Below are 21884 nucleotides of genomic sequence, written 5' to 3'. Positions count from 1 at the left end.
GTTATTTCCTAAGGCAAGGAAAAAAATTATCTCTTTGAAAAATGTTTTGGCAGCAGTGACATGACATGAATCTTCAAATGGAAATCAATTTTTCATTGCTTCTGTTATGAATCCATTGGGTAATGAATTGGATGAAATTCCCTTGTTTCATTAAAATTTCTTTCAAGAATCGCTTGTCCATAAATTGACCTTCTTTATTCTCCGAGGACCTGTAAAAAAACGAGTGTCTACCTGCAATAAAACATTAAATCATGGAGAAAGAGAGGTGATAGGGCTCCCCTAATCTAAGAATTATGAAAAAAACAACAAGTAGTTACTCTGTATAACAAATCCACGGAGAAAATAACAAAGTAAAATTTATTTGTTATTTGCGGGAGAGCAGTGGCCAATCATGCTAACCTGCAGTGCTTTAATCACAACTTCTTTTTTTTTTGTCCAAATTGAGTGATTCCAATGCCAAATGAGAGCTAATTCAAAGGTATATCTCCAATATAAACATGTTTTAAAAATTCGATGATATGATATGTCAATTTTAGTTAGAACAACTTGAATAACAGAGTCATTTTCGATTACCCCACTTAGAACAACAATGGATATTTTAAGCATAGATTTTTCGTTTGATGTTAGATTCGAATGATTCAAATTGGAAATGAAAGTAGATTCATTTATTTATCTCCAATAGAAATATTTTTTTAAGAAAATAATAATTTATAGGTCAAATACTCTAAGGAACAATTGGAAAAATGGAGTTTTAAGAGTGTTGATTTACGATAGATAGTCAATATTTTTGTCATAACTTCCTCATACGATATCGAAAATGAGTGATTCAAATTGCCTTGTAAACTAGATTCATAGGGGAATATACCATAAAACATGTTTTCAAAATATGGTCATTTAGGTCTTCAAAAACAAACTGTCCCAACTCTATTCCTGAGCTGCTTGCTAGACACCTTGTCAATGTTTTGGTTCTAACTTTTTCGTTTCAAATCCAAATTGAGTGATTAAAATTGGGTTGGAAAGTAGACATCAAGGGATACTTAGGATAGAAATACGTTTTAAAAATATTCCATTTTTTCTCCTCAAAACATGATTGTACTGACTATGTTTTTAGAAATTTCATCAAGCCCACAAGTCAAAAAATATGATATTCAAGCATTTTTTTTCCAAATCGGTGATAAAAATGAATATAAGTGTTTGTAGAACTATTATTTCCATTATCATTCATCTATATACACAAATTAATTAAAACATTTATCATCGATATTTATTTCCACAGTGTGTTACAACAAAAGCAACTATTTTTACATAAAACAAAATGTATTTATTTATGTCCTTATTTATTTTCTGTTTTACACTAACATACTCTGATTTGAAAAATGAATATGATTGCGTATAAGAGTACTTCCAGTGGAACAATTTTTGAAATAAGGCTTCAAATATGTACATACCCAAATTTAAAAAATGCATGTTAACAAATATTAGAGTATGAAAAGCCAACTTCCCTTGAAAAGATGGTGCCAAAAATTGTTGAAGTATGGAGTGATGCTCCAAACAAATGATGGAGTGAAACCAATCTTCAATATATCCTTTACTTTCTTAATTTCCATAGCCATCATATCATGAAGTTATTGAGCTTTTAAAATGACTTGTTGATGCAGTCTAGAAGAAACCTCATTTTCTTCCATAACTTCTACAATTTTTGAATTTGAAACATTCTGAATCTCATTGTAAGTTTTGTCCAATGGTGCACGTGAGATAGAATGGGTGGGAACAGTCGGTAATTTTGTAGTTTAGCACTGTAAGCATGTTGTACTGGTTTATTATGGTGAGGGTGTGGAATGAGTTTAGCAGGAAATTGTGTACGGAATGGAGCATTTTGATGATGTAGTTGATTGGATGATTTTGATAGGCAAGCAAGATGTTGTGGAATAGTTGATGAAGAACATGGATAATGTGTTTGTGCCACAAGATGAGGGAGAGTAATCATACAATCATAAGATGAACCATGCCAAATTTGTAGACAAGATTGGTGGTGGTTATATTGAGATTGACATGGCTGCCCTAACACATTAGTATTCCATAATGGATTATGCAAGTAAGAGAATAGAAAAGAAGTGTTTTGAACCATACCTGTAGGCCATGATTTCCATGGTTATGACCTTGTTGCAGCGTCCTCATCTCTTTGATATGGTACTTCCATCCTAGATAATGAAGAACAACTATTTATGGGATTCTCCTTTCGGTAATGAGGGCAAAACACTTCATCAAATTCTTGATTTTTTTGAACCTGCAAAACATCCAATTGTGAATTTAGAGCTAATAAATTCAATTTTAAAATGCTCAAATAAATCATTGATTTCAGCTCTTATGTCTCTTGTTCTTGTAGCAGATTTGGAAAAGAAAGAACACAATTCTCTAGAATTCTTACCAGCCTTGGAGATTCCTCTTGAATACCTTATGCACAATTCACAAACATCATCATATGACAACTAAAAAACATCACCTATTCCTATCAGATTTAAGAGTTCTAAAAATTCATCTTTGATTCCTTTAAGTAGGAGTGTTTTTAAGATCCCTTTCTTCAAATGCTTATGATTTGATTTTTGAAGGTTGTAATGAAATCGCTCTACATAGTCCTCCAAGCTTTCATATTCCCCTTGTATCATATCAAAAATATCTTCATTGGATTTGTAGTAGTCTTGGTACTTCTTCAAGAATATGTTCTTCATGTCCTCCCATGTTTGGACGCAGTTCCCACCTAGGCTCATGAACCATCGGAGAGCTGTTCCTTTTAGAGTAAGAGGAAACAATTTCAACCTTTGATTGTTAGTACAATAATCATATCCTCTACAAAGTATTTCGAACTCAAATAAGAATGTATCTGGATCTTCATTTGTCAAACCATGAAAATTTGGTAGAGAAGATGGGGGAATTATGTGTATTTGTGTCACTCCTAGATCTTTGATAGGAATTTCAAAAGTTGCAATGTGAGCCATTTCTTACCATAATAGAAGATATTCTTCATGTGTTTCTTTGAGGCTCCTCCTTCAAATTTCCGTGTCAATTGGTTAGTGAAATGGGTGGTGCTTACATGACCACTTAAGTGAAATCATGAGATTTGTTTCTCAAAATTTCTATTTTTTTTTTAGTCATTCACACAGAAATTCAAACATTTATTTCTACCCTAAGTTATTTAAAAATCCTACTGGAAAGCGGGCGAGGGAGTAGGGCTTTTACATGCTCCGTACACAGGTTCTTACCTTCCAATACCCAACTCTTTCCTAACAGGCACCCATCAGATGTACACTACTTCTTAGAAATGGCTACACTCTCCCTGGCAACGAAGCCAAAATGTTGGGGTATAAAAGGTGTCTTTTTAACTCCTATTTATCCCACATTAATTGTCAACCTGGGCAAGTCCTCTTATTTCAAGAGTGTACACAGTTTGTGGCGACTATTTACTCAAGAGTAATGTTTCTAAATTGTAGTACAGTGCTTTCAAATACTAGAGTAAACTAATGATTTAAATAAAACTCACTTGCAATCAAAGGAAACTCAATGCTTTGAAACTAAATCATTTATTCGACAAAGTAACAACAATTATCAGTCTAGGATACAGTAGCAATAACTCATTCCTTGTTTAACTGATGTAAACTAAATCAAGCATAAATAAGATCCCTAAGCTGAGAGCTTTGACAGTAATAGCTAATGTTCTTTACAGTTGTTGATCTCACACACACCACACTAAATAACCAATTGGAAATGGTAATGAATTAATTCAATGATGCTACTACAGATGATGTAAATAATATAATTTTGTTAACTGTAAGAATGCTAAAAGGCAAAACTAGATGATTGTAGAAAGTAAATGAGAAGCCAAGATATATAATAGAAATGAATAACAAAGCTTATGTGATTGCAATGAACATCAAAACTAAGTTACTGAAATGAACAACGAAGCCTTGTAATTAGAATGAACAACACAACAACATACTTGCAGAAAGCAATGATCTTGTTATGAGGACAATGAACAGTAACACAATTCAATTGCAGAAGGTAATCATTTAAACAAATCACACTTGCAAAAATGAGAAATTAGGCAAACCACATTATATGGTACAGGAGCAGCAAGTAGATCCACTAGGAGACGGGCCCTTAGCCGCCGGTGAATATTGCCGGATTACTTCAGGAGATGCGAAGAAACAACAACTATTTTTACATATTAATCATTGCATAATTGTTACAAGAAGTTCATGCTCTGCTTCAACAGCGAGAGTCAATGATCAAAGTTACAATTTCAATAGTAATTCTCCCATTCCTCCTATCCTATCCTATCTCTAATCTAATAATCCATCTAATTCTCCATAATTCCCATTCCTTGCTTTGATCTCTGTTTTCATTTAAATACACAGAGAGCAGAGATATGTTACAATAGAGATGATTACAATGTGATTCCCATTACAAAATTGGATTGTTCACAACAAATTGATCAACAAGATCATATCTGAAATATCTTTCCATCAACATTCAACAAGAACAGGTCGAATTTGGTATTGCAATTGAGATAATTTGGAAAACGGCCACAACAACGAATCTGAGAAAAACATCTTCAGAGAACCTTTCGTTTCTCTTAATACAGACCAAATTTGGGAAAACATCTCCATAAAAAACTAATTTGGTCCGTTCTGGACAAAACCCATGTTTTAGATTTTCCATATTCTTCTCCATTTGCCCAAAACGTCCAATGCAAAATTGTCACTTCTTATTCCAACGAATTTCTGAGTTGGCACATTTAATGATGAGCTGGAGATCAAATCTGCAATATGGAAAATATCTTGGAGGCTAAAATGGTGAGTGATGTTACAACCAATTTATTAATAAACCATCATTGGTAAAAACATGCATAATAATCAATTTATTAAAAATAAAGGAGAAGAAATAATATTTATCCATAAGAGCATAAATAATTATAAAATGGGATTATATGATAAATCATGATAAATGACATGATAAAGAAGAGTAGAAATGGATGAAATAGGTGTTAAAAAGTGATAATAATAATGACATATTAACGACCCAACACTTTGGCACTATCTTCGAGGATTTCTGGTGATGTCTCGGCCTGAAGAAGTGATGCCTTACTATTTGAAAGTAAAAACTATTTTACCCAATTAACTTGCACAATTTGTCCCATTGTTCTTCACTTGGAGTGGTGAATTTGACTAGTTTCATGTAGGTTTCATCCACCTTGGTACACTTTTGAATAATAGGTTTTATAATAAACAAGTGATTTATCTCATGTTTGATCAATACATCAAAGTCCAAAGCTTCCAGAAAGGATTTTCTTGTGATGCTTCCTTTTATGGTAGAAAACTTTGACTTATCCCTTACTATGGTATATAATTTCTGGTGATAATCTTCTAAACATATCAACTTTTCTCCAATCCCTATCAAACATGGCAATCCCTTTTGATTTAGCACATTAAATTTTCTGTGGAACTTCTGAATGCTGGACTCCATATTGTGACACTTGTTCTCCAATTGCAGCATAAGGTTCCTCTTTGTAAGGACCTTCCTCACATTCAAAATAGTTTGTGTCCTATCTACAATTTCCAACTCTTCTAATTATTCTCTAGACTTCGAATTCAAAATTCTGATTCGAGCAGTGGCTTCACCTGGCTTTTGCCCTAAATTTGCTTTAACTTCTTCAATTACCTTTTTGGACCTATGTATTAACTCCTCTTGCTAAAAAATAATCTGAATTGAGGGCCATATTTCGTTCATGGCCTCATTTATTTCTATCCATATGCTCTCTTTTGCCCGTGCCAATCTGTGCCATTGCAGACTCACTTTGTAGCTGTTCAATATTTTGTGTTAATTTATGATTTTTTTGCAATTCATCCAAGTATACACTATCGACCTTTAGTTTCTGCTCCTGAAGGTTCTTCAATTGAATTTTCAGCTTCTCAATTTCCTGTCCTCTGATTGACCAGTCATCCATTGCCTTGATAAGTTCCTTCGAAGAATCTGTAGATTTCCCCTCAGTAATGGTTTTTGAAGCGGATGCCCCTGCTGCTGATGTAGATGCAATGGGAGCTGCTGTTAGTGGAATGAATGCCAACTGTGTGGATTATTCTCTTTCCTTCAACAATTTCTCCATTTCAACCTCCATTGCTTTGATCTGTCCACTTTGTTCAATAATGATTCTGAGCATAACTTCTTTTTCTGTCTCTAATTCTCCGACTTCCTTAGACCGTGGGTCTTCTGTGGAGGGAAGATTGAGCTACTTATTAAGTTCTGCAATGTCAACATTCTTCCTTTTGATAATCTCTTCTGCTGCACTCACATTGCTGGGATCATATCCTAGTTTGATTACAAGGCCTTCCAATGATTTGATTTTTGTATCTTTGGCTAGAGAAGGGACTTTCTCTAATTTAAGCCGAGATTGGATGTTATTTATAGAGTCTTGCAGCCTAGAAGTTGCCATTGCTGAAGTTGTCAAAGTGGAATACAACATCTACCCTATTTTCTTGTGCAGGTCTATTTGATCAATTTGATGAATTTGATCAGTACTGAAAGAAAAAATTGATTTCTTATAATCTTTATGAGTCTTTGGGAAAGGGACCTCAGCATGCAGGAAGGCTATATGCATTTTTGCCTTCTCTGTGTCAAAGGTCGAGAGCAACCTATGCTGTGAAGAGGCCGTCTGCTTCCTAAAATGTGTATATGTTGTAGCTTTTAGTTGTTCATTTTTCTTCTTGATTTCTCTGTACTTAGAAAAATGTTTGGTTCGGCTTGGTCATGAACCAATTCCCTGACTGAGAGGTGTCTAATGGCTCCCGGGAGACCGAAGAGGATGGAGACCCTACAAAAATATTTTCAGCCCTCTTTGAAGCATGAGGGCCTATCAAAATAATGGTGGATTGTGTATTCTCTTCTTGAAAGATTTCTTCTGTTGGATTAGTCCTTTGCTTCTTCTTGTAGATCTAAAATTATTTCTCTCGAAATTCTGTGACTGTGGGGGAAATCTCTTCCCTTCGCCTCTTGTCCTGCTTCTTCTATGCCGTAGGAGTCTGTACTGTTGTAGTTGATATTACCTATTCTTTTGCCTATTGTAGGGTGTTTTCCTGCCATTGATCCTGGTTCATGTACTTCTCAATCTCTGGCCTGGGAGTGTGAATGTATAGAGTAGTCTTCTATTCTACTCTTAATTTTGAAATAATCACTAAGGGTTCATAGGACCAAGTGAAACTGAGTGTGAAATTCATTTGCTTTAGAAGGATATCTACTTCTTTGGCTGGTGCTCTACTATTGCAAATGAATGGGCCCACCTGTTTTTTTATCTTAAACTATGATTTCTTCTTTGCTGCCACAAAATGCAGCTCATCCATATTGATCATCTGTCTTATGTACTCCAATGAGAAAATTCTCATTGGGACAAACTTTGGTAACCTGTAAGGTGGCAACTCACAGCCATAGACCCTGATCTCTGTGTAGTTCTGGTACAAGTACCAGTCACCTATTTTGGTCTGCTCACTCAAATGAAGGAATCTCTTAATTTATGGTCCTATTCTTGGATCCACATTGTTGTTTAATAAGTAGGATACTGTGTACAAAAACTGATCAACAAATTCACTGAAGGTGAATTCATTGGAATTCTTCCTTACCAAGGAAGTCCAACGAATCACTGATTGAGAATTGCCATGCTCATCCAATTTCTGCAAGGGAAACTTAAACCTATCTGCCTGATGGTAAAGAAAAAACTAAACAAGTACTTAAGAATATTTGAAATTTCCCTCAGTAGAGAATTTGAGAAACTACTCATGGATTGCATCTGCTAAAACCTGGTTGTAGTTGAAGGTGGAAGGCTTTTCACCTGTGGTAAAGACTGATAGGAAACCAATGATGGCCTCATCAACCCATTGATCAGATTGGTAGCCAAGTAGAGATGAAACAATATAAATAATCTGCTTAGTCATCTCAGGGAACATAGAGGATGAATATGAAGGTTTTTTTTGTGTAATTGGGCATCCTTAGGAAGAAAAGTCTCAAAAATCTTAGCTGTGTGTGGGAAGGTGAGTTTTTGTAGAATTCCATGAGGGAATCTACTGTAAATGGTTTAAGAGAGATAGAGCTTTGTAATTGGAGAATTTTTGAGATGGATTTAGCTCTAATGGTAAAGAGGATCTCATTATTCTGGGCCACAATTTCCCTCTGACTGGGAATATAGTGAAATTGGCACCATGAAATGAACTCAAGGAAGTCATAGGTTTGAGGGAAAATTAATTGGGGTAGGGAGGATTCCCACAATTCCAATTCATTGTCGAGGTCTATAAAGTTCTAATTCAACTAGTTGTGGAGTTCATAAAGGTCTACAAGGGGTTAATGATCTAAATCTATGACAGGGGGTAGCAGGGGGTTATCATCTGAGGCCGTAGATTTACGTTTAGGAGCCATTATGAAAGGGGAATGAACAAGATATTTGAATTAACTGGGAAAATTTGGTCGAAGACTGGTATCCAAGGTGTAAAGGTAATTGGCCATTTGATGGGTCACAGTGGTGGTCTGGATCACTGACTGGGTGCTGAGATAGGCTCTCTTTGGTTGACTATACACTAGAATAGTTCTGATCACTTATTACCTTGAAACAATGAAAGGAGGGTGACATAATGGGTTTTAGTTGATATTATAGGCAAAATGGCTTTATCGTTGTGGTTTAGTGGTTAAAGGGAGTGGGTCCGTTATCACAGGAGCAATTAATGGTGGAATGGTTAGATAATAGGGATGGGTGGACGTGGAGGGGGGAAATGATGTGACAATGATGGGAAATGACGAATATGGAGGTGCAATGTGGCGGTATGGTATAGGACCAAGGAGGGGACGGGAGGCGCCACTTGGCAGAAGGGGAGTGGGGTCTGGAGATGTGAGGTGGGGGAAGAAGAGTGGAGCGGAAATGAGGGGGTCAATGGTCGAAATAGGCGAGAGAGGGAGTGGAGTGGAAAGGTGGTTTTTGGAGGGGGGATGGTATACGGTATTAGGCGTTTGGGGGGGGGGGTCCATAATAAACCTGGAGGTGACACGTTGCATGAGTAGTAAGTAGGAAGATCACTTTTTGGACCCCCCCAATCCTCGCCCCCTTGGTTAATCATCGAAGGGGAAGGGGGTGGGGTCTAAACTCATCACCTGTTGTTGATCCGGGCGGGTGAGACCTCAACCGTTTGTTATTGCACATTTTTTATCGCAAAACGACAACATGTCATATCAAATCACTTTATTCGACCACTATGCAAAATCACGTTTATACAATGCGATAATTTTAATACATTAACTTTATTTAATATAATTTATCCACATTTAAACAATGTGGTTAATTAATCAAACCTTAACTAAACTAACTAAACCAAATTTGACCACGATTAAACTGTGTGGTCAAATAATTTTTATTTTGACTAATCTAATTTTGTTTTTTTTAACAAGTTTAATCATGTTTAAACAATGTGATTAAACTAACTAATCTTATTTATCTAACTCTAATGGGGCATTTTAACTGGCTGCACATTATGCAAATTTTCTAAAAGCATTTCTCATGCATATTTTTATGTGAAATGCAGTGGCATTTGAATTTGCACTTGTTTTGTTCTTTCTTCATATTTTCATAATTCTTTCATATTTTTCCATTTTTTCATACACACACACACAGATATATATATATATATATATATATATATATATATATATATATATTTGTATCCCCTTTGTTTTTCTTTTCCTTTTTCTATTCTTTTTTTTTGGAAATAATTTGCAGAATGAAATATTATTTACAACATCTCATATATAAAAATCAACAACTAAAAGTCAACTCATCCTATAAAATATAGGACCCTAACAACCTCCATTCTGACTAGATTTGGGTTTTTCTTGGGAATTCTTGCGCTCAACTTTCTTTCCTTTGCTAGCTAAATCAAAGTTCTCCTCATCATCAGTCCTAATAGAGACTCCATCCCTTGTGTTCCTCCTTATCTCTTCCTACACAAGATCTGGCCATGGTCTCTCTCAATCAAGGAGGTTATCTCTTCCATTAAGAACATCCTAGAAACTCTTCTAGGATTTTGGAAGCCTAAGAAGAGTAAGGCTCATAATATTTGTTGGTGGAACTATCTATCCAAAAACTCTAAGTTCATCCCTCACTTAAGAAAACCTGAATAGATATGCAACAAAGGTGTCATTCTTGCCCATTCGAATGTTCCTCAATTTTTCCTTCAAAGCTAATTTTCTGGCATCACTACTGCTTTCGAATAGATTAGTAAGGGCCTTCCAAATCTCGAATGAAATATCTTTCCCATGCAAATTTGGAACTATATGGTCTCTAACTCCTTCTAGGATCATCCTCCTAGCTTTTTCAATGTCCTTCCTCCATTGAGTCAGCTGTTGTGCATTTGATGCAGGAGGTTTAGGAATACCAGTCTTGATGTATTCCAAAAGTTCATTATCATCTAACACAACCTCCATTCTATCCTTCCATTCACAAAAATTTGAAGTCCCTTCCAGGGCATGCTTTGTCCTCAAACCATAAACTGACATGATTTCTGCACTCGTAAAATTCTTGCACAACTAATCTCCTCTTCGATGCACTTTGAATGTACTCAAGGAACTTGGTTTCTATCTTGTTTTTCAACTCTGATACCATGTAGAAAATCCTTGAAACCTAGAAACTGCTAATTAGAGCAAACTGATCACAAAAGTCACAAGATTTCTCTACCACAATTCTGCGGAAAGAAAACAATGAATAGAAACAAATCACACATAGAACACAATAATTTATCCGGGGAACCGGACTGGGAAAACCCCCTCTTGGTTGTATTAAATTAATTGCGCAATATGACGAATTACAGAGAATATGCTTCAAGCCTGAAGCTTCATGCAATACTGATCCACTCACTCCTGAGATTGCCAAACACTTAGGCAAATAAGGACTGCTAGGAGCTCTTATTTCCTAGCGCAAATCCACCCCTAAAAAATAGGAATTTCTCCTATTTCCTTGTGCAATTCCCAAGAGAAATTCACTTGCTCAATCTCCAAGCCTGTACACAAAACCTATTGTACAATAATGAATTATAATTGTGCCTTCACTAATCTCAATAGGCAATTCAAATTGCATGACCTACTCGAGATAATTTTAGTAGTTGCAACTAATTAACTGAGAGTAAGTTGAGTTAACATAATGTCAACTACCCAAATAAATTCATAACTATCTCTATTCTAGAACTAGAGATTAGTTAACTGAAATACACTAGAGATAACTCCACTGGTTAGCTAATTTTAGCCATCAACTGGTCCATAAATCATTGAAATCAATCTAACTCTAATTAACTAACAATAACTCAGTGATAGGCCACATCACACAAGTTAACTGAAAACTAACTCAAGCATCTATGAGATTGAATTCAAATTGGCATCTTTGACTAAGGCACAAGTCAAAGAAGACCTTCCTTTCTACAATTTCAACATGTAGCCTCATCAGGATCAAGCAGGGTCCATTGTACCTTTACCATGTCGACGATCCAATTTCGGAGCACTTTGACCATCTCGTCTAAAACCTGTATTAGTTGGACCTAAAAATCTCCTCTCGGTTCCACCTAAGTCATATGTCAATCAATCACATGATTAATACTAGGAATATTATTTTTAAGCAAAGATACATGGAAGACATCATGAATATGTATGGATGCAAGGAATGCTAGTCTATATGAAATTGATCCAATCCACTCCAATATCTTGAATGGTCCATAATATTGTGCTGCCAACTTGGCACAACTTCCCAGTTTCACGGAGATCTTCCACAGTTTAATCTTTAAAAACACATGATCCCCGATTTGAATTTCTTGATAAATTATTTGCCTATCCACATAACTATTCTTCATGTCTTGGGAAGCTTCCAGGTTTTGTGTATTTTATTTTTCACGACTTGTTCTTTCGTATCCCTAAGCAATTTCGAACCCACCATGACTTTGTCCACCAGATTTCTCCAACTCACAAGAGTATGAAATTTCTGAATGTAGGATTTTGTGAGAAGAATTATTTTGAGAAATATCTTCCAGATACATCACATGAGAGTATTAATTGCCAAACTTTTTAGCAAAGCTAGATCATATTTTCTCTTAGATACCTGTAAGCGCAAGTGTTCTAGTAATCGAACTTTGATAGCAATTTCCCTCCCATAAAGGGTTAATATATCTAAATGTAGGATTCTGTGAGAAGAATGATTTTGAGAAATGTTTTCTGGATCCATCACATGAGAGTATTAATTGCAATTAATACTCTCATGTGATGGATCCGAAAGACATTTCTCAAAGTATCACATTCTTTCAATACAACGCTTCAAGCATACTCATTTTTCTTTTTTACATAATCGGTTGCTATTTATATTTCGAAAAAAAGATTGGGAGACTAAGCTCCTGCGATACAAGGCTTTAAGCCTGAAGGCAAAGCTAGGAGATGATTAGGAGGAAAAAATTCCCCTTTGCTTCTGTCATTTCTGACTTTTGGAAAACAAGAGCAAGTAAAAATTCTAACAAACTGAGACAATAGTAAGCAATATCTGCAATACATCTTAATCTATGTTAATATGGATGATCTGGTGTGCTGTTGAATCTTCTAGCTTGCTGTCGACTTCAACATTCCTAAGACTTGAAGAACTAGTGCTAGGTGCATTCCTTTTCTCCATCATGTACTTCAAGATTTCAATTGATTCCTGAACATGGCTGCATCTATTGGCCAGATCATTAAATTGTTCCTGGAGTGAGGAGACTCTGTGAAGGAAGAGGTTGAGATCTGCTTCATATTTCTCACTGGTCATTCTGGCATGGGAGTCGATTTTAGCATCCAAAAGTCTTTGATGCATGCAAATTTGCTCTAGTTCCGCCTATAGATCAGCACAATGCAGGCAATCTTCATTTCTTGCCATTTCGTGGATGCTGGGTGCTGTCTTATTACTCTGATTGGAATGAGAAAGACCTGGAGAGTATAAGGTATCCTACTTTGTCGATGAAGACAGAAATGGGCTAAATAGGAGGTCACCCTGATGTTCAGAAGTGCTGAAGAGATAACCTTGTGGGGTCGAGGAAAGGGAGAAAAAAGGGTTGTCACCGCGGAGGAATGAGGAGGATAGAGCACAGAACAGAGAGAAAAGGGAGATGCAGGCGTGAAAGAAACGGTAAGCAGCAAAAAGCTGGAGAGGCAGTGGAGACCAAAGTCCCAGCCAAGCAGGGGATCAAAGAACAAAAGCAGAGGGTCACAGAAGATACCAGAGAAGAGACTGAGTGCTGGAATAAGGGAGGATGATTGAATTTAAGGATTGAAGACCACAGGATAGGAGGGGTGGAATCACGAGAGAGGGGAGGAGGGGATCAAGGGAGCGAGGGAATCGAGTCAATCGAGACAGAGTGGGAAGGGCGACGGGACTAATGGGAGGAGAGGAGATCACAAGCAGAGATTTGGTAGGGGAAGAATGATGCTAGTGCCTGTCAGAATATCCCTTGAAGATGCTGCAGAGGTCAGGGTCAGTTGAACTGCCACCGATCATGATGAGGAATTTGGTTAAGGGAGATGATGTTGGGACTCTACATTATTGCAGAGAATATTGCCTTTGGATCTGCAACAGGCTCTGTTGGCACAAATGTCAGCTTCTTTGTTGAGAGAACGAAGCACATGGTAAAATCGAAGTTCCATATTTTGACGGATGAGTGCTTGACACTTGTTGATCATTTTCTGAAGGAAGATATTGGATGCCTTTCGATTGCAAACCATGAGACTGATGATAGTGGCTGAGTCTCCAAAAATCATCACTTTGCTAATTCCAAATTTTTGAAGTTGATTTAGTCCTTGATAGAGGGCAAGAGCTTCTGCCCTGTTGTGGGATGAGGGACCCAATCCCCACTCATAAGTGACTATAATGCTACCACTGGGATTGTAAATAACTCCGCCTACACCTATTGTTCCTGGGTTGGATTTAGAGGCTCCATTGAAGAAGAGATAGTGGGAATTGCTGCCTCGGAGCTAGCTTGAGAATTCTTCTTCTTTGGTTCTTATTTTCCAACTATGTTTGGGGATGTTGGGCTGGATGCTGGCATTACTTTCTATTTGATTGCTATTGCTTTTATCTAACAAATAGCCGATAAAATCCCTTTCTTCAACACAGAGGCCAGCGACATCAATTTTCTTCAGATTTTTAGCAGAAATGGTTTCTAAGGTTAAACTTTTTGCCTTGCTGCAGAGTTGCCTTATGATGGTTTCCTTGTCTTTGAAGATCATGCGGTTCCTTGCCAGCCAAATTTTCCACAGAAGGGCATAGGGGAGAGCATCCCAAACCCGTTTGGCTATATTGTTCTTCTTATGTTGCCAAGGGTAACTCTTCTTCCAGAGATTCAGAACCTCACCAATGGAGTTTTGGGGATTCCATGGAAGATGATCATTGGGGGATATTCCACTCCAGCAAGAAATTGCAAAAGGATAGGTGATAAAGAGATGCTGGATGGTTTCTTCTGCTTCTTGATAGTTTGGGCATCGAGAAGGTCCTGCTATACCTCTCTTTTGCAGATTATCAGTGGTGAGAATTTTCCCTTTCAGGAGGGTCCAGATGAAGAATTTGATTTTGGGGATGGCCTCAGACTTCCAAACAATTTTCTAGTGCATCCAAGCAGGAGCAGGATGATATTTGTTGCACAAATATTGGTGGCCAGCTTGAATTGTATAGTTAGAGCCTGTAGGATCCCATCGAAAACTGTCGATGCCGTTTTTAATAATGGGTGCAATGCTGTGGAGGTGAGCCTGGAGATTGTCGAAGCTCTCCTTGAGATCTATGGGAATGGGTGGAAAAGTCCATCCCATCCATATCTGTGAGTGGGTGTCCCATTGCGAGATTTGGTCCAGATAATGTATTCCTTTGTTGTAAAGAAAGAGAAGGATTTTATCCGTACCTGGTTGACTGCTGATAGATTGGTTCCCCATTATTTTGTCTGCTCCAATTTTGATACTGTTGCCTCCCTTGGGGACTTTGGAGGTGTTTTGGGCCAAAAAAGGGATTACTTTTTTTCATAATTTCCAAATTTTTGAGCTGTTTCTAGTGGGTATTTCGCAGTCCAAAAGCTGTTGTCTTGGACAGCTTAGATATTTTGCTTCTAGCACTCTTTTCCACCAAGCCAGTTGTTCACTGATTAATCTCCACACGATCTTGCCTCCAAAAGCCAGATTTGAGAGCTTGGGAGATCTGATTCTGAGTCCTCCACAATCCTGGCCTTGAATTACTTGCTTCCAGCTAACAAGATTGAACTTCTTTTTCTCATTTTTCCCCCTTGCCAGAGAAAATGGCGGAGTATACTTTCCATTTTATTATGGAAAATGGCTGGAGCTTGCATTAGTGTGAATTGGTAAAGCGGAAGAGAAGAGAGCCCTGATTTTAGGAGAAAAAGGCAGCTTGCCAGGTTAAGCCATGTAGAACCCCACTGCTACACTTTCCTCTTCATTTTATCTATAATTGTGTCCCAGAATTCAGCTTTTAAGGGACCAATGCTCATAGGTATTCCCTGGTAAGGGAAGCATTCCCAATTTAGTTTGCAAGGAACCCCGAATGTGTTGGCTATATTATGGAGAGTTTGGGCTGTTGCATGCCAACCATAGATGCAGCTTTTTAAATGGTTGATCATATCTCTTGAATAGCTCATATATTTGTCCAGAAGAGTTTTGAAACGATGGGATATTGTGATAGATGCCCCTCCTATTAACAGAGTGTCATCCGCGAATTGGGAATGATTTATGTTTTTGACTCCCTTCTCGAACTTTATGCTAGTGATGAGTCCAGTTCACCTCTTGTAATTTAAAGCTTTGCTGAAAGATTTAGCCATCAAGATAAGCAGGTAAGGGGGGAGAGGGTAGCCTTGTCTCAACCCTCTCGAAGATTAAAAGTGAGGTCCAGGCCTTCCATTAACAAGGGGGGAAATCCAAGGTCCCGTGATATAGGCTTTGATGAGATCTAGGAGGGGCACAACAAAGCCCATTTTCTTAAGAACAACAATTAGAAAGGAGTGCCTTACCCTATCGAAGGCATTGGCCAAATCCAGCTTCAGGATGAACCCTTTTTCTTTTCTGGAATGATTGGAATGAATTGCTTCTTGAACAAGGAGAATTGAGTCAGAGATTTTCCTGTTGGCTAGAAACCCACCTTGATTTTCAGAGATGAGCGAAGGAAGAAGAGGTTTGAGACGAGTAGCTAAAATTTTTGTGAAGATTTTGTAAGAGGAGTTGCAAAGAGAAATGGGCCAGAAATAGGAGAAGGTTGTGGGGCGATTCTCTTTGGGGATGAGGGCTAGGTGGGTGGAATTGGTATAGCCTCCAATTTTCCCTTTGCGCTGGATCCATTTCACCATTTTGATAAAATCCTTTTTAATAATTCCCCAGTGAGCTCTATAGAAGCAGATTGGAAAGCCATCCGGTCCAGGAGCTTTGTCTGGTTGGAGAGCCCAGATGGCTCCTCTTATTTCTTCTTCTTCTATCTCCTTGCTCAAGTTGTCATTGATTTCTTTGTTGATCCCACTAGGAAGGTATTGCAGCAGGTCTGCGTAATCTTCCTCTTCTTTAGTTTCTGTTAGGAGCTCTCTATAATGATTTGAAGCTGCCTGTTTGATAGCACCTTGGCTGGTTTGGAGATTGCCTTCTCTATCTATGATAGAGGTAATGTTGTTCCTAATTTTCCGAGTTGTAGTTTGCTTATGGAAAAAGGCCGAATTTTTGTCTCCTCCTTTCAGCCATAGCTGTCTAGACTTGATTCTCCATTTCTGCTCTTCTTCTCTATTGATGTGATATAGCTGACAATAGAGTTTATCTTCCCAATCTTTATCTTCCTGCTAAAATCTGTGCTCCTCAATTGTGCTATGGAGATTCTCCAGTATGGCTTTGGTCTCTCTTTTTTCTTTTTCTAGCTCCTTGTAGCAGTTTTTTGCCCAATCTTTTAGAGCGTACTTGACTCTTTTAATTTTGCTTTCCCAGATGTATCCCGAAGATCCTTCTATGTGCTGCTACCAACTGCTTTGTATAATATCTTTGACTGCTGAGTTATCATTCCACAGAGGACTGTACTTAAAGGGGATAGGCCCCAATGAACAATGGGTTTCAAGAACCAGAGATGTGGGGTAGTGATCTGAAGCTGTGAAGGGATGAATGGAGGCATAGGCTGCAGAGTAGGTGGAAAGGAGAGTAACATTCACCAGGATTCTATCCAGTATTTCCATGATGTTGTTTTTCCCCAGCCTGCGATTATTCCAGGTGAATCTGTGGTTTTTTGGGATTACATCAATAAGGTCGCGGTCCTGCATGATAGTCTCCAACTGATTTCTGTAGGGGTCTGAAGAGAAACAACCTCCTCGCTTTTCATTGGAGTGCAAAATGAGATTTAAATCCCCCCCAGAATAATGTTACTATTTTCTTCTTCATCTATATTTTCTTTGAGAGTGCCCCAGCATTGTTCCTTGTCTCTATAATGGTTTGGAGCATATACATTATAAATGACTATCCTTTGATTATTTGTAGTGCTCTTCAGAGCAGTCTTGATCCAGTGTTTATTGATTGTTTCTGCTGTGATATTCCATGTGTTTTGGTCCCAAAGCGTTGCGATTCCCCCAGAGGCTCCTCTTGATTCACAAACGTTGCCTTTGTACTGTTTACACTGTGCAATGATTTTTTTCATTTCTTGTTGCCCTTGCTTTGTTTCTTGGACTAATACAACTCCTGGTTTCTCTTGATTTATTATATCTTTTAAGGCAATTATTTTTGAGGGGTGCCCTAGTCCCCTACTGTTCTAGGAGAGGACTTTCATCATTTCATGTAGGGGTTACGGAGAGTTGCTCGCCCTCCCTGCTCCTTATTTGCTGTATCTTTGTCGATTTGTCCCAACATGTAGGAATGTATGAGATTCTGGATGCCCATGGCTATATCCTTCTAGGTATTTTCATCTCTCTGCTGCTTAGTGGATTTCCTTCCTGGCCCGTTTCTCTTTTGAGTGTCTAAGGTTGCACCATGCTCCTTTGAGTTACTTCTGGTGATTCTAGATGAGGGTGGATCAAGAGGGAGGGTGGAGGAGATAATTAGAGGGAGAGGAGATTCCAGGGCATCGGTTTGAGCCATGGGGGAGGAATATCCTCTGGGGGAGTGAGAATATGGAAAGGGTTGGAGGACGAAGGAGGTGGTTGGGGGTGGGGTTGGTCCAGCGGGGGTAGGGAGGAGTTAGAGAGGGATGAGGTGGAAGGAATGGGTGGATTACGAGTAGAGGGGCCAGCTTTTGGGTTTGGCTTGGGGGTGGGGGCTGCTTTCTTTTTCTTAACTGTTTCCCATTGTTCATCTTGCGAAGTATTCTCTACATCAACTAATTTAGTACAACGGTTGGCAAAATGGCCATATTCATGACATACCTTGCACTTGAAAGGAATCTGTTCATAGTCCAATTGCTAAATGTGGGTCCAATCATCCACCTTGAGCTTGATGGCTTCTGGAAGTCCTTTGCTTGGATCTAATTCTATGCATATGCGGGCACAAGCCTGCATGTTGTCTTTTGGTTCACTGCGGTCAATGTATCTTCCCATTGCATTCCCAATAGCTCAGATCGATTCATCTCCCCAGCAGTGGAGAGGGAGATGTGGAAGCTAAACCCAAACAGGGATAGCGCTCGGAATATCTAGCTCGGGATCGAAGTCCGGAGTCCATTTGTTGAGATATAGACCTCTTGAATCCATGAAATAGGGCCCATTCTTGAATATCAAGTCTTTGTCTTCTCTTGTTTCAAAATGAAAGGTAAAATACCCTTTTCCATAGAATCAGATGGAGATTTTGCCTTGTATTTTATCAGACCAATTCCTTTCAACCCATCTTTGAACTGTTTTCAATGATGGCTAGAGCCCAGTAAATTTCCCAATGAGACCTCGTTCTGCTAGAGCAAGAGCGGCCATATGAGGTAGAGCTGGGGGCAGATTAACTTCCTGCAAAACGTTGAGCTTCTTCACGAACTTGGAGATTGTTGGGCGAGGCCTCTGGGGAGGTAAGGACCTAACTAGAGCTGAGAAGGCCTGATGAGCAGCGGCCACCTCCGGTGAAGTCTCCAGAGGGGCCATGGCTGAGAGCCGCAGGCCGAAGCGCGAACAAGTCGGCTTGACCTAGCAGTAGCAGGGGCGCACTCAGGGGAGGAGTTCGACTTTGCCCAGGCATACTCATTTTAATGAAGCTTAACAGTTGTTATTATATGCAAACTCTACCAATTATAGGTGACTCTCCCATCTGAATGGTTTATCTATCTCATATAATTGCAACATATCCTCAATTACTTGATTAATGCACTTAATCTGCCCATCAGACTCTGGGTGATAAGTAGTACTAAAATTTACATTAGTACCCAACACTTTAAATAATCCCCTCCATAAATTAGACGTAAAGTTTAGATCTTTGTTCGAAGTAATCACCTTAGGAAAACCATGTAGCTTGGCAACATCCTTCATAAAAATATCAACTATCTTAGCTACTTTACACATTGATTTTACCAAAATAAAATGAGTATCCTTGGTTAGCTTATCAACCACCACCATAATCACATCATGCCCTTTTGCTGTGTTGGGAAATTTAGTATTAAAATCGATCAACACCACATCCCACTTGAATTTCAGAATGGGTAGGGGCTACAACAATCCTGCTCAATGTTTCTACTCAACCTTAACCCTTTGACATTCTAAACACCCCGCTATTTAATTTTCCACATCTCTCTTTATCCCTCATCAAAAATACTACTTTTTAACTGCCATGATAGTATTGGTATATCTTGGGTGTCGTGCGTAAGGTACTCTATGCATTTCTTTTAGAACCAACTCCTTCTCTTCCTACACATTTGTCACATATATATGAATGCGATAAAGAAGAATCCCGCTTTCCCCATATTCACAATCCAAATATTTTGCGACTTTTCCTCTTGCTGCAAGTGATTCTTGATATCCAAATACAACTGATCCAAATTCCTAGCTTCTAAAACTCTGGTCAATATATCTATCTTACATACACTTACTATTCGAACATTCATCAAATTCAGTCTCTGGTTAAGAGCACCTACCACCTTATTCTCCTTTAGTTTGATACATCTGATCTTGAAGTCATACTCAGCGAAGAACTCGAACCATCTGATTTAGTGAGCATTCAAATTTGACTATTCAAACAAATGTCACAAATTGTAGTGATCCATATATAAGTCAAATATTTTACCCATGAGGTAGTGTCTACACATCTTGAGAGCAAGAATTATAGTTTCCAACTCTAGGTAATGTGCAACGTAATTATTTTCATGTTCCTCCAACTTCCTGGATTCATAGCACATAACATGTTCATCCTGCATTAGTACTTCCTCCATACCTTATTTACACGCATCACTGCATACAATGAAATATTCATTTTGTTAGGTCCCTATAATAATAGTGATTCCCCCATTACTATTTTCATTTTATCCCTTACTATTATTGTTGTACCCCTATTGTCCCCATATTGTTATTATTGTGCCCCATAGAAGCCCACTATTGCTATTGTTATGCCCTTATATTATTATTGTTATGTCGACTTTAATTATATTTTGACCCCTTAGACTCCTATATATAGAAACGAGGTTTTGTCATTTGAATCATCTAAGAATTTTTCATTTGTGTAATGTAAAGGAGGTTTCCCCCTCGAAGATATTTTGAAGTCCTTTATCTATCTTTTCTTCTATTTTGTGAGCTGGTTTCATAACAATTGGTATCAGAGCTTTGGATTCTAGGGTTTCGCTGCTCCAAACAGGTCATCGTGGCATTTTCACTATAATTTTTTATATATGACGTTTCAGAAGCTAAAATTAAAACCCATTTGAGCCGAAATCTCGATAAACCTTGGATCAAAATTTAAGATCTTGTATCGCTACATTTTCGGAGATATGATCCAAGGAAGTTCGAGTTTTTGTAGGCTCCCAAATTATATCTCAAACAGGGGACTGAGGAAAAGAATCATAACTTTCTCTTTGAGAATCAAATTGAAATTTAGTAAGAATTTAATGAAAGAGGACGGTCTATAATTTTTTGTGTATCAGTCTTAGGTCCTAAGGTTGAAAGAGTGACACATGGAACTTCATACACGTTCTCTCTACTGAACCAGTCTATAATTAGGTCATCGTGGGAGATTTGGTGTAAATCTTCCTTGGAGAATCCAATCTTGATCATACTTGTAGGGTTGGAAAGAGGACTCAGAGGGCTATTGGAGGATGCAATTTCAGACCTTGGAGATCAGTAATTATAGATATACAACAGATTTAATATCGAGCTCCTACAAATTGAAAATATGTGTGTAGTTTTTTTTTTTAAATTTTGCATAAGTTTGGTTGAAAAATTAATTTGAATGAATTCAAAGGGAATAGTGAAGCATTATTATCATTAATTGATGCCACGTAGAAAGAAAATGGAAACAACTAGTAAACAACCTAAAATATCTAGCATGACTCATGAAGAAGAGGAAGAAATGCAACATGATATATCAAATTACGAGACCAAGTGCAACAAAATTCACTCTCACAAAAAGTAACAGAAGCTAAGATGGATGGCATGGAAGCTAATATGGATGGTTTAAAGAAAGGCGTGGAAGCTAAGATGAATGATGTGGAAGCTAAGATGGATGGTATAGAATAAAAAATTAAAGGCAACATGGAAGATTTGAAGAAAAAATTGACAAAGTTGCTACAAGAAATGCTTACTAATGGAAAAAGGGTAGTAAATGAAACTCATGAGGAGAACAAAAGAAGTTTTAATCATGATTTCATAGACTCTAACATTGGATTGAAGACC

Source organism: Pinus tabuliformis, chromosome 4_2 (genome assembly GCF_031772625.1).
Source record: "Pinus tabuliformis cultivar Carrire ecotype Pingquan chromosome 4_2, CPIR1, whole genome shotgun sequence".
In the NCBI taxonomy this organism is placed as follows: Eukaryota; Viridiplantae; Streptophyta; class Pinopsida; order Pinales; family Pinaceae; genus Pinus; species Pinus tabuliformis.
The sequence above is the reverse complement of the archived record's forward strand: the minus strand, read 5'-3'. Positions refer to the sequence as shown.